Below are 14,010 nucleotides of genomic sequence, written 5' to 3'. Positions count from 1 at the left end.
TGTAGCTGATTGCTTTTATCAAGAATGATAAAAGCAATAATCCAAGGCCTATTCTTTATTCAGAACCCAAACTAACAAATTATCAACCAAACTATAAAAAGATATTTATCTATTTATTCTATGTGTATCTATGTAACTCAATGGACTAACTGTATCTATTTACACTAAATGTATGTATGCAGGTTTAATACTGATGGGGGGGGGATTTAACTGAAAGCCCACTGATTGAATGTGGCCTCAAGCCAATTTTGTCTAATTGCCTCACAAAGGCACAGAGAATCTGTATCCTTCCAGATGTTCCTAAGAAATCCTAATACACCCTTGCTAAATTGAGCAATGTTGAAGAATGCCAAGAGCTGTAGTTCAGAAACATGCTTTGTAACTGTAGAACCCTGTTTTATTTTGCATATATTGCATATATGGCTATTCTGCCTTAGGAGAAAATAGAGGTGACCATATTTGCCTTATAGAAGCTTCTTCTATTTCTCCTTCCAAAAAAAGGGCTGACTTATTCGTTTCCTCTCCTATTCTTGCTCCAATTGTTCTCTGAACAGCTAAAAACAGGGTTGTGTAGTCCTCTCTTTTGCAGTTGCGAAGTCTGCCTTTCTTTCACATCTTGGTAAATAGAATCAGTAAAATATTGCTGTTAATACTTTCCCACCTCCATTGTTAATTTATCTTAATTCTGTTATTATCATGTGTACTTAAGCAAAATATTTATAGTTTGTTCATTTCCATTAAACAGGGAATGCAGAAATACAAATAACTGTCTGTATAAATACCAATAAACTGAATGTGATCTGGGATTCATCAATATGGTGACAGACTGTACAAAGGCTCACAGAAAACTATTACAACTGCACTTAATTTTGTTCTTTCTTTATTAAACTATCATAATGAAAAATAAAGAAAACTTAGTAAGAAAACCTTTAAGTAAGAGCCAGTTTGGTCTAGTGCAGTGATGGCTAACCTTTTTGCCATCGCATGCCAAGAGAGGGGGGGCGGGGGAGGGTCGCGCGCACACGTGCCCACGCACATGTGTGCGCAACCCCCTCCCCCTCCCCCCCCACTCCTAGCACATGATGGCTTGGTAGGCCTGTTTTTCTTTCTTACCTGGTTCCAGATCCTCTCTGTGTATCTGGGAACGGCGAAAACAGCCTTTCCCACTCCCTTGGAGGCCCTATGGAGGCTCAAAGGGCCCATTTCCCCACTCCCGGTGGGACAGGAAGTGATGTTTTTTCCTGTCCCCAGCCTCCAGAACCTCTCTAGGAGTCTCTAGGAGCTTCTCTAGGAGTCTGTAGGAGCCTCTCTAGGAGTCTCTGGAGGCTGGGGACAGGAAAAAACGTCACTTCCTGTCCCACCGGGAGTGGGGAAATGGGCCCTTTGAGCCTCCATAGGGCCTCCAAGGAAGTGGGAAAGGCTGTTTTTGCCGTTCCCAGATACACAGAGAGGATCTGGAGCCAGGTAAGAAAAAAAACCCGGGCCTTCCCCACCCACCCCCAGGCCCTCCAGAGGCAGGAAACAGCCTGTTTCCCTACTTCTGGTGGGACCAGAAGGCCCGAAAATCAGCTGGCCGGCACACGCATGCACCCCAGAGCTGAGCTGGTGTGCCCACTAATATGGCTCCGCGTGCCACCTGTGGCACGCGTGCCATAGGTTCGCCATCACGGGTCTAGTGGTTAAGATACTGGCTTACAAACTAGAAGACTGTAAATTCTAGTCCTGTCTTGGGCATGAAAGCCAGCTGAGTGGACTTCTGGTTTGGTTCCCGTCGCTGACAGACGGTCTTTTCTCGGACCGCTAGCCCGTCGCCTGTAAAGAGCCACTTCGACAAAGGAGAAGCGGCTCGGAAAATTCCGAATCCTGTAGGAATCGAGAAAAGAGCCGGCGAGAGTCAGGTAGAGCCCCTGTGAAGCCCCCAGATTGCACTCCTTTGCTTCTGGGGAGGAAACAGGCGAGGCTCCCTACCCAGCTCGCCGAGGCTCCGGACAGCGGGGACAATTCTACACTTTGTAGAACAAGGCGGCGGGACCAACCTTCTTATCGAAAATAAAGTGAATTTTCCAAACAAACAGGGTGAAATCGGGACTTGAACTACAAAACAGCAAGTATTTGTGCTAGCCCTGTGACTAATTTTAAAACGAAAGATTGAAAGTTTCCTGAAAATGGCGCCCGGCTTCAGCGTTAATGAAAGCTGAAAGCGAAAGTGGATTTGCATAGCTATTTCAACACGTTACAAAGTAGCATTGTTTGTAACAAGTGAAGGAAAAGGGAAATTCTTTTAAAGCAAGCCTGATTCTGATTTAATCTCATCTTTAATTTGACTAAACCTGGGGAAATTTTTCAGAGGATTTGGTGGAGGAGGAAAGGGAAAAAAGACTTCCTTCCTTGAAAAAGTTAGACTACGTGGCAGAATGGCTTCTAAACAGATTAAGCAAGATGCGAAGGCGGCGGGGGGGGGAATCCCCCCCACAGAAGCCTCAACAACAGCCTCCTAGCCAGCAGAGCCAGAAAAAAGAGATTGATCTTGAAAACTTAAAGGATTTTATTGCTCAGGCTTTGATGAGGCAAGATGAATATATGGATGAGAAGTTTAAAAAGTCTCAACAGGAAATTAAGCAGGAGATTAAAGAAATTAAAGAGGTGGTACAAGAAAAATATGACAAGGTGACCAAAAAGTTAATGACAGTGGTGACTGGATTGTCAGATGCAGTTGTCCAAACTGATAAAAAAGTGGAGGAACTCAGATCAGAAGTAGATGTTAAAATGAAGGAGGCTAATTAAAATTTTTAATGTTGACAATAAAATGCAAAGACTTGAAAATGAGATGACAATGATGCAATTCAGGTCTATGGAGTTTGCCATAAGGCTGAGAGGCTTAAAAGAGAATACTAGGGAAGACCTGAGAAGGATCTGTGCTGATGCTTTAGCTGTGATGTTAAAGATTAGTCCTGAAGAGATTTTTTGCAAAATGGATAAAGTGTACAGAGTGAATTCTTGGGTGGCCATACAAAGACAACTGCCTAGAGATGTGGTGATATATTTTACAGATAGAAGAATAAGAAATGATATTTTGCAAAGGTCCTTTGTCTCTACTGTGCAAGTGGATGGAAAGGAAATTGGAGTTTATAAAGAGCTGCCACCTAAGATGTTAAAAGATAGGAAGGATTTTGGATTTTTAGTGAATGAATTAAAGAAACAACAAATTCAATTCAGGTGGGATGCTCCAACTGGCATAATATTGAGGTTCAAAGGAGAAAGATACCGATTAAATACTGTTGAGAAGGCGGAAGAATTTTATTCTAATTTTTTCAAAACAAGTTCAACTTCCCCACGTACATCCTCTGTGTTGGAGATAAAGGAGAGTGATAAGGAGAAGCAACTTGAGCAAGAGACTGAAGAGCAGTGTAAGCAGTTGGAACTGGAGGCAATGGAAATGCAGGGAGCTACAGGAGGATTTTTGGATGCGCCCCTGATAGATCTTCCTTTGGAAATTGTAACTGGACCACCTAAAAATACAAGAGAAGTGGCTTTGGACCTAGCCCGGATGTGTGAAGCCAAAGATCAGCGTATAACTCGAGCAGTTTCTAAGCAAATCAAAGAAAAACAGCAACAGGAAAGGACCAAGCCACAGCAACACAAGAAAGGAGTTAAGGGCAATACACAAGAATGTGAAGCCATGGGAGGAGCAAAGCCGAAGACTACCAACTTGGAAAGCCTTCAGCAAATGTTCTTATCGCTTCGAGAAGATTCAGATGACAATTAAGTTTTTATCTTGGAACGTGAATGGATTAAACTCACCACAGAAAAGGAAGAAATTATTCAATTATTTGAGACAATTTAACAATGATATTATTTGTCTACAAGAAACTCATATCCGAATACAAGATCAAAAATACCTGATAAATTCAAGATTAGGAACACAATTTATAGCCTCGAATTTGGAAAAAAAGAATGGCGTAGTGATTTATATAAATAAAAGACTGTCAGCTAAAATTATAGAAGCAGATGACTGTGGCAGGTTTATAGCAATTGAACTTTATACAGCAAATGGCCCAGTTCTGGTGATTGGAATTTATGCTCCTAATCAACAACAAGAAAATTTTTACAAAACTTTGCATGCTAAAATATTGCAATGGGGTTATAGATCTATTTTAATTATGGGAGATTGGAATGGAGTAATTGATCCTAAGACAGACAAAAAGAGTTTGGCAAAGTCAAGGATTAGATTACCACAGACTTTTTTTGATATGAAAGAAGATTTGGAATTAAAAGATATTTGGAGAATACATAACCCAAAAGATTTGGATTTTACTTTTTTCTCAGATAGATACAGATCCTTCTCTAGGATTGATTTTATTTTACTATCATCTGATTTACTTGTAAAAACCAAAAAAACAAAGATTTTTCCAAGGACTTTAACTGACCATAGCCCGGTTTGGATAGAAATTGAGATGGGAAAGAGTGAGAGAAGATCATGGAGAGTAAATGAAAATTTGTTTAGATATGAAAAGAATGTAACTGAACTTAAAAAGCAGATGAAAGAATTTTTTGAAATGAACTTGAACAAGGGTACCCCTATTGAAACTGTCTGGGATGCGAGTAAGGCATATATGAGAGGGGTACTCATTTATATGAACTCTAAACATAAATTAAACCGACAAAAGAAAAGATCTGAAATGGAAGCAGAAATAAAGAACAAAGAACAGTTACTTATAAAAAATCCAACAGATGAAAGAATACGAGGAGCCATAAAACTCCTGAAAGATCAATTTCATATGCTTATGGCGGAACAAACAGCAACAAATTTACAATTTGCGAAACATAATACATTTTGTAATGCTAATAAACCGAGCAGATGGCTGGCCTATATACTAAGGAAGTGGCAGAGTACACGGGTCATTGATAATATTGAGAGTGGAGGGAAGGAAATTTTTCAACAAAAATTAATTAAAGAAGCTTTTTTAGATTATTATACCAAATTATATGCTAAAGATGATATACAGAATGGACTTATAGAGAAATATTTAGAAAAAAGAAGAGCTACAAAAATTTCTAGTGAACAAAAGGAGAGAATGAATCAACCTATAATAGCTGAGGAGATTATTGCCGCAATTAAACAATTGAAAACAGCTAAAGCACCAGGGACGGATGGTTTAACTGCGGTGTATTATAAAACTTTACAAGCAGAAATGATTGAGCATCTTAAAGATCTATTTTGTAGTATACAACAAGGGGGCAAAATACCCCCTTCATGGAAAGCAGCTTATATTTCATTGATACCGAAAGAGCAAACAGGTCCTAAAAAACCAGAGAATTTTAGACCAATATCTCTTCTGAATAATGACTATAAAATATTTGCAAAAGTATTAGCCAACAGGTTAATGCCAGTTATTCAAGAGGTGATTCACCATGATCAAGCGGGATTTATAGAAGGCAGATATATGAAGGATAATGTAAGGCAAATTATAGATTTATTGGAATATCTATGAGAAGAATAAACAGATCCCTGCAGTGCTGGTGTTTTTGGATGCGGAGAAGGCCTTTGATAGAGTGGATTGGAACTTTCTATTAAAGACTTTAAGAAAAATGGACTTTGGGGATCAGTTTATACAGGCGGTTTCAGCAATTTATCAAGAACAAATGGCACAAATTATTATTAATGGAAGTTTGACTACAAATTTTAGTATTGAAAAAGGAACAAGACAAGGTTGTCCGTTATCCCCATTGTTATTTATTTTAACATTAGAAGTCTTGTTGAACACAATACGGGATTCAGATTCTTTAAATGGCATAGTTATAAGGCATGAAGATTACAGGACTAGGGCATTTGCAGATGGTTGTTACCCTAACACAGCCGATGGAATCAATAATCCAGATGAAAGACATTATAGAAGAATATGGCATGGTATCAGGATTTAGACTGAACCAGGAAAAAACTAAGATGATAATTAAAAATATGACACAAGATCGAAAGCAGGAACTTGAAAGCAAGGCAGGCTTTCAAATAGTATCAAAGGTTAAATATTTAGGAGTGCAAGTTGCAGATTCAAATATAAAATTGTTTCAAAATAATTACGAGGTCTTGTGGAGAGAGGTACAAAAAGATATGGAGACTTGGAAAAAGCTGCAGCTGTCTTTACTTGGAAGAATAGCAGCAGTTAAGATGAACGTTTTGCCAAGATTTCTTTTTTTGTTTCAAATGATTCCAGTGCTTAAAAGTGATAAACAACTGAGAGAATGGCAAAGAGGAGTGAATAAGTTTGTATGGAATGAGAAAAAGCCGAGAGTTAAGCTGAAAATTCTGCAAGATGTTCCAGAAAGGGGAGGCCTTAAACTCCCAAACCTACAATTATATTATGAAGCAGCAGCCTTGACGCAAGCAAGTGATTGGTTTGGAAGGACAAAGACTGGAATATTGAATATAGAAAGTTATGATCTTGAATTTGGTTGGCATGCATATTTATTTTATGAGAATAAAGTGGACAAAGTATTCAAAAGCCACATACTTAGGAACTCTTTGATGAGAGTTTGGAAGAAGCACCGACTCAAATGGGATTATAAAATACCGTTATGGCTGGATCTTGGTCATATCATGTGGAATACAAATATAATGTCACTCGGGGGGGGGGGTTATATAAAGAAGTTCTTTTTATGGATGGGGGCAGATGGCAACTAAAGACATTAGAAACACTGTTGGAAGAAGGGACTAATTTAACTTGGTTACAGTATAATCAACTTCAACTGAGATGGAAAGAAGACCAAAAAACTGGTATAATGATGCATGAAGAAGAATTGGTTAGACATATAAAAGAGAAAGGTCCAATGCATATTAAGAGGGTTTATAATACTTTGTTAGAAATAGATTTGGAAAATGAATTGGTTAAAGATTGTATGATAAAGTGGGCGCAAAATTTTGCAGAGCCAGTGATGTTGGAAACATGGGAAAAAATATGGGTCCAGAATGTTAAATTTACACAGTTGAGGGAAAATTTTTATAAAATGTTTTATAGGTGGCATTTAGATCCTAAGAAATTGTCTTGTATGTATCCTAATGTTCAACCAAAATGTTGGAGATGTGATTGTTTAGATGCCACATATTATCATGTTTGGTGGAATTGCAAGAAAGTTAAGGCTTTTTGGATAAAAATTTGGTGGGTTATGCAAAATGTTTTGAAGAAAAAACTACAGTTTTCTCCACAATTGTTTTTATTGGGTATAGTTAAGGGTTTCACATTGGATGAAACAAAGTTGATATTGTATATGGTGACAGCAGCGAGATTATTGATAGGTCAATATTGGAAAAATGATGTTATGCCTACTATTAAAGAATGGATTATGAAGATGGCCAGTTTTGCAGAAATGGCGAAGATCTCAGCATATCTAAAAGATCGGACTCAAGAGACTTATGTATGGGAGTGGAAAAAGTGGATAGATTATGTGCAGAATAAATATCAAACTAGGAAATATCAGATAGCTTTTAACTGAATGTATTATGTAGGGATAGAATAATTGAATTTTATGAAGATTTGAATAATATACAGGGGGTGGAGGGGTTCAAGTTTTATAAAATGTGATTTTGATTTGGATTATATTTTTGAGGAAGTCATGGGGGGAGGGGAGGGTCAGGGAGGATCAGGGGGGGGGGAATTGGGGAGAAAATGTATTTGTAAAACTTTTTAAATAATAATAATAAAAAAAGCCAGCTGAGTGACTTTGGGCCAGTCACTCTCTCTCAGCCAATTCACCTCCCCAGATTATTGTTGTTGTGCGGAAAATAGGAGAAGGAAGGAATATTAGGTATGTTTGCCTCTGGATTGATCTGGAGCTCTGTTATTGGCTGCAGAGGCCTTTCCTGGAGGCTTCTGACAGCGAAACAGAGGCTGGGGGTGACATGTGCAAGCGGCACAAGTGGCTGCAGAAAAAGTGGCCCGGCAAGGCAAGGCAGGTGTGGGGTGTGCGAGCCCTGGTAAATAGGGCAGCTCCACCCTCCCATCCCCACCATAGCTTAATTTTTACCCATGCGCCTTGCCTCGCCCCACCCCCTGCACCCCAGACTGAGCGGTCTTAATTAGGGCTTATTTAGGGGGCAGGCCTTATATTAGGCACATGTGTAAAAATCAAGCTAGGACTTACTTTCGGGGTACGTCATATTTTTTTTTGTCTCTGATAAGTATTGTCACTTCATAAGCTTAGTTTTTGTATATTTTATGCAATTTGGCATCTTTTTTACATCATAGTTACTTTTGAATAGTAATATAGGTCAGCATCATCTTGATATCTGCTCTTATACAGTTTTCTATTGGAGGTTCTCTAAACTGCTCCTCATATTTTTATTTCTTCCATGTGAGAAGAAGGACTGTGGCTTACATTCCTTTCTGTTCCATCACATTTTAGGGATTCTTCTTTTTCCTTATTTGGTCCTTTAACCAGGAATCTGGAGTATGGGTGACAGAGAAAAGAAATGATAATGTGGATAATTGAAAGATATGTGAAATAAAGCAACAATTGAAAAATAGAGAAAAGAAGAGCTGAGGAATGAAAAGAGAAAGAATAGGTATAAGAAACTCAGGGCAACAAAAAAGAGTTAGCATAAGGTTCAATGATCATCTACATTTCTGTAGTCTAGTAGATGCCATCTGACAGGCATAATTAATCAACAATGTCCAGCAGGACACTAGTACCTTTAGAAGAACCCAGCATGGCTTAAGATGGTATACCAAGTCTAAATGGGATAAAGCCAAAATGGACTAGAAATAGCGGGTCACAGAAAACCCAGCTTGAGACAAAAACCACTGAGTCACCACCAATACAACAGACAAGGTGCAACCACAGTAATTGAGGTCACACAGATTATGGGCAATCTGAGCTGGAAAGGACTGAGTAAAATATAAGCATAATTTTATTAGAAATGTTATTGGAAATAAGCAAATCTAGAAGGAATCAATGTTTCATTTTAAAACAATATGTGGCAAGAAATAATAAGAGCCATCATGGAGATATTTCACAGTTTCTGGCAAATAAATATATGCATTGGGGGGCAGTCTAGTATAGTGGTTAAGTATCAGGCCAAAACCTGGGACACCGGAAGTTCTAGTTCTGCCATAGGCACAAAGGCAGCTGAGTGATCTTGGGCCAGTCCTTTTCTCTCAGTCCTAGGAAGTAGACAATGGCAAAACCACTTTTGAAATCTTGCCAAAAAAACCTACAGGGACTCGTCGAGGCAGTTTCTGAGAATCGGACATGATTAATGAAGAAAAAAAATGCACACATATCTCTTTATATATTCCCATTATCAATTTAAATTCTGGTTATGATTCCATCCCTACAGAAAGAATCTAGTGGGATGTGTTTCATCCATAGATTGGTGGTTACTTGGCTTAGTTAGAAAGTTACATGAAACGGTTATACAAGTTAATGGTAGTTGTGGCTACCTCATTGCAAATATGTTGATTCAGAAAGAAACAAAGCAGGGTTGTACTCTTGGCCTCTTCTTTTCAATATCTAGATGAAATCAGTGATCACCACTTTAGTGAAAGAATAATTCCACAATTAAAAATAGATAGCTGTCTGCAGTTCTCTATCCTGATGATAAAGTCATTGTGTCCCCAACTCAGATTTCAGCACTTTCCTGTAAGGAAGAAAGGCTCACAGTAAAGTATTCTATAACCAAAATCATAGTTTTCTCAAAGGGATTCAAATATTTCAAATATCAAATAACAATACAGAACAGGTTTTATTCTTTAAATATCCTGAAATAGCTTTGCAACCCTCTGGAATTTCGCATGAACAAATTAAATCTATTTTTGAAAAGGCCAATATTAGCGCTAAGGACCGTTTTTATTTCATATATAAAGGCAAGAATATATCCATAAATATACTTTCTAAAGCTAAATTCATCTCTCAGATGGGTCTTAGGTACATGCATATAATAACTTAAAGAATTTTGATATTATTAAGTCCAGATTGCTAAGGGTGCTGTTCTGAGTACTTTGCTGAATTTTGAGTACAATACTTTAATCAGAAATAGGAATGATATTACTGAAATTTAGGATCCACGTGTTTAGGCCCAGTCTTTACTTTTCAAGCAGTTCCATAGCTGCCATGATCCTTCTTGGTAACTTGACATTTTTTTTAGAAAGCCAGAATTTAGAAACTGTTTGGCTTCTCGTGCAAAGCTCTCTGGCCATAGGGCTATCAAGCTGCAATCCAGCAGCAGGTGTTTGTCAAAGCTTTTGTACGTCAATTGGACAAGGACGAATTAGGTAATCAATATTGGCAGGATATAAACATAAAATCCTTCATGTCAGCAAATAACAGAATCAATATTAATTGTACAAGTCCCTGTAGAACTTTTTCCCAAAGCACTTTACTGCCTTGCTCTAGGAGGTATCAGAAGAAAGGAAAACAATTACTCTCCTGCAGTGTGGACCTGCCCGTGATCTGGAGGAACCTGAGATTTTAGGCATGGGTTCCTTCAATGACTCTTCTACAGCAGGGGTCCCCAACCGCTGGCCTGTGGATTAGCACCAGTCCGCAGCATGCCAGAAACTGAGCTGCACAAACAAGCGAAGCCCCATCCACGGTATGTAAGCAGCACATGAAACCATGCCCTCTCTAGCCCATGGAAAAACCTCTCTACACAAAAATGGTCCCTGGTGACCAAAAGTTGGGGGCCGCTGTTCTACAGCAACTTGCTCATGACCTGCCAGGACACTGCAACCGTCATAAATAGGAACCATTTGCCAAGCAACTGAATTTTGATCATGTGACCATGGGGATGCAGCAATGGTCGTAAGTGTGAAAAACGGTCATAAGTCCCTTTTTTCAGTGCCATTGTAACTTAGAACAGTCACTAAATGAACTGATGTAAGTCAAGGACTACCTGCACAACAGCACTGAAAAAAGGGTCTTATGACTGTTTTTCACACAATTGTTGCAGCATCTCCATGGTCACATGATCAAAATTTAGATGCTTGGCAACTGGTTTATATTTATGACGGTTGCAGTGTCCTGGGGTCATGTGATTCCCTTTTGCGACCTTCTGACAAGCAGAGTCAATGAGGTAGCCAGATTCACTTAACAACTATGCTAGTAACTTAACAACTCCAGTTATTCATTTAACAATTGTGGCAAGAAAGGTCATACAATGGAGAAAAATCATTTAATAACTGTCCCACTTAGCAACAGAAATTTTGGGGTCAATTGTGGTGATAAGTTGAGGACTATTTATACAGCATATTTATCCCTTTTAATTTATTGTGGTGTTTTATGCCATGGTTATGTTTTTATCAGTTGCCTAGAGTTATTTGGTTAAAATGAATAGCCATATACATTTGCTAAAATAAAAATGTAATTTAAAAAAAAAATATTTCAGCTGATGTTGCTTTATGCAGAAAATTAATCTCCTAATTTTACAACCTTATACAGTTTTAATGCTTTCTGATTCACTGACCAAAGAGAACCCACATATAATTACTTAAAAAAGTTAAACATTAAATTCTACATGTTCTCTTTTTTTCAAAAAAAAGTGTTTGATTATACTTTTTATGGGATTAATCTATTTCCTACAAAGTAAGATAGCCTGATGTCACTATCCAAATCTTTTAAGGCTACAAGGCCAGAAGTAACAGAATTGAATATCTTTCTTATCATTAAGAAGCTCAGATTGATTGAATCTATCTCTTTATCATTGAGGAGTTGAGAGAAGGACACTATTAATATTAAGTTTTTTATTTTTTATTTTATACATCTCATTGTGTGGATGGTGTGATACCTGGGTATCATACATTTCAATACAAATAAACATAACATTATTATTCCTGATAATACATTCAATTTTCATTTTTCATCTTTTTAACACAAAGCTTTTACTATTGTCCTTCAGTTCTAAAACTTTCTCCTACTTCTTCCATACATTGTAACATTTTAATATCTATTTTTACTATTATTCCCCTCTTATTTCTATCTCTATTTTAACTTTTTTTTCCTCCCCCATGTCACTCTAATATTCAAAGACATGATCTTTCCTTCTTTCATTATTCAATATCTCAGTATACCCTTCTGGTACCAGTCACAATCATTCCAACATTTAATATACATCTATTCATATTCCTATTCTTTCCAATCCTTCAGTCCTTATATTTCTACTATGAATACACGTTTTCATTAAAATATATTCTTTCTTTTCTAATCTCAAATTGTTTAATTTTAGTTTCCACCATTAATCACATTTTTATATCTATTCGATAGTATGCTCACATAACTTCTAGTTATCTAATTTACAAGGTAATTTTCCAACTTATATAATACTTACATTGATATACAATATTAATATATATTCAAAGGTAATTTTAAACTCCTTTATCTCCTTTTATCCATCATCTCTTGCCCATTCCAAATTTGTAATCTTATTTTTTTAAACTTGCTTCCCATGTTCTTTTTTTAAGCCTTTTACTCCATCTATTTCAAAATTTTGTTCTATGTGCTCTAAATTTTTCCCCTCCCTCTACCTTTTCCCACTGTCTAATTTCAAAACTATCTATTCCATGCCCCTTCTCTTTCCCCCAATTCACCTCCTGCTTTTCCCATTCCCTCCTTAAAAATTTTACAATGTTTCCCTCCTGTTTTAAATTTTTAATCATTATTAATTTTAGTGATATCTCTTCCTTGTTGTTATCTTTGTATTGTTGATTTTTCCAGTCTTCTTTCTCATTTTTTTCTTCTAGCAGCTCCATTCATCCTCCAGTGTCCAAGTTTTTACTCATTATCTCTTGCATTATATTTTCCAGTCTTTGATCTATACAATCAAACAATTGATCCATGTGGTCTAATATTTCCTTAGTATTTCGAGACAGCTCCATTTTGTTTAGCTTGTAAGACTTCCAGATCACAGTTCTCAATATTTCATCAATACACAGTCTATTCAATTTTATTACACCAGGAAGTTTTCCACACATCTTCAATCTTTTGTTTGTTCAGTAAAATTCAAGGGTGTCTTATTTAAATTTCCAGTGGTCTTAAGATAGAAGCCTGTCCAGCAGATGATTTCAGTCTTTTTAAATATTTATTTCCAAATTTGCACAGATCACCTTTCATCAGCAGATGGCGCTCTCACTTCACTCTACTCCAGCCTCTTTCCCATGTTGCTAAAAAGTCCAATTTCAATCATTTTGAATTGTAAACCCAATAAATGTGCAATAATAATAAAAAAGAAGTTTTCGGGTTATAGTTCCAGCATTTTAAAAATGCCTTCTCCACATCATGTCTTTTCTCTTTGACACCTCGCAAACTGAAAACAATGACAAACTACCCGGATGAAGGGAGGGGGGAAGGGTGAACATGGGCACGGATGATGGAAAAAGGGATAGGGACCACGAATAGGGCTATCCCTCATTCGCTCAAGTTGCGTTGCCCATGACAGATCTATTACGCACCAAAATTCTATCAAACCCAAACCAGGACAAGTGCTGAATTGGTCTCCTGTATGCCAAAAGGCTTTCGATTGCCTAAAGCAACTATTTGCCAGGAAGCCTGTCCTCAAACACCCTGATATGTCGAAACCTTTCGTTATACAGGCTGATGCTAGTGACGTGGCAATTGGAGCAATACTCCTGCAACGGAACACAAAAAACAACTTTCAGCCATGTGCTTATACATCACACAAATTCACATCAGCTGAACGAAACTGGGCCACATGGGAAAAAGAGGCGTTTGCTGTAAAGTGGGCACTACAAATATGGAGACACCTATTGGAAGGCGGTGAAAAACCTTTTCAGGTCTGGACAGACCATAAGAATCTGGAAGCACTCCAAACACCCCGTAAATTATCTACAAAACAGGTTAGGTGGGCATAATATTTCCAACGGTTTAATTTTGTATTCAAATATGTCCCAGCAGGACGAAATTTCCTAGCTGATGCCTTATCCCGTATGCCCCAGTACAACAGTAAATGGGACGGGGTAATGCAGGCTCTAATGCCACCCACACAAACAGGAACCTGAGTAGTGG

At 37.7% G+C, this 14,010-nt stretch overlaps 1 protein-coding gene across 2 annotated transcripts in view; it reads right to left on the bottom strand.

Annotated features, from left to right (window-relative positions):
- The window catches only part of ST7 (suppression of tumorigenicity 7), a 152,891-nt gene that overhangs the window by 97,375 nt on the left and 41,506 nt on the right, over positions 1–14,010 (bottom strand). The window lies entirely within an intron of this gene.

The sequence above is a fragment of the Pantherophis guttatus genome, chromosome 7, assembly GCF_059756535.1.
Source record: "Pantherophis guttatus breed Tessera chromosome 7, ASM5975653v1, whole genome shotgun sequence".
NCBI classification, from domain to species: Eukaryota; Metazoa; Chordata; class Lepidosauria; order Squamata; family Colubridae; genus Pantherophis; species Pantherophis guttatus.
The sequence above is the reverse complement of the archived record's forward strand: the minus strand, read 5'-3'. Positions and strand labels throughout refer to the sequence as shown.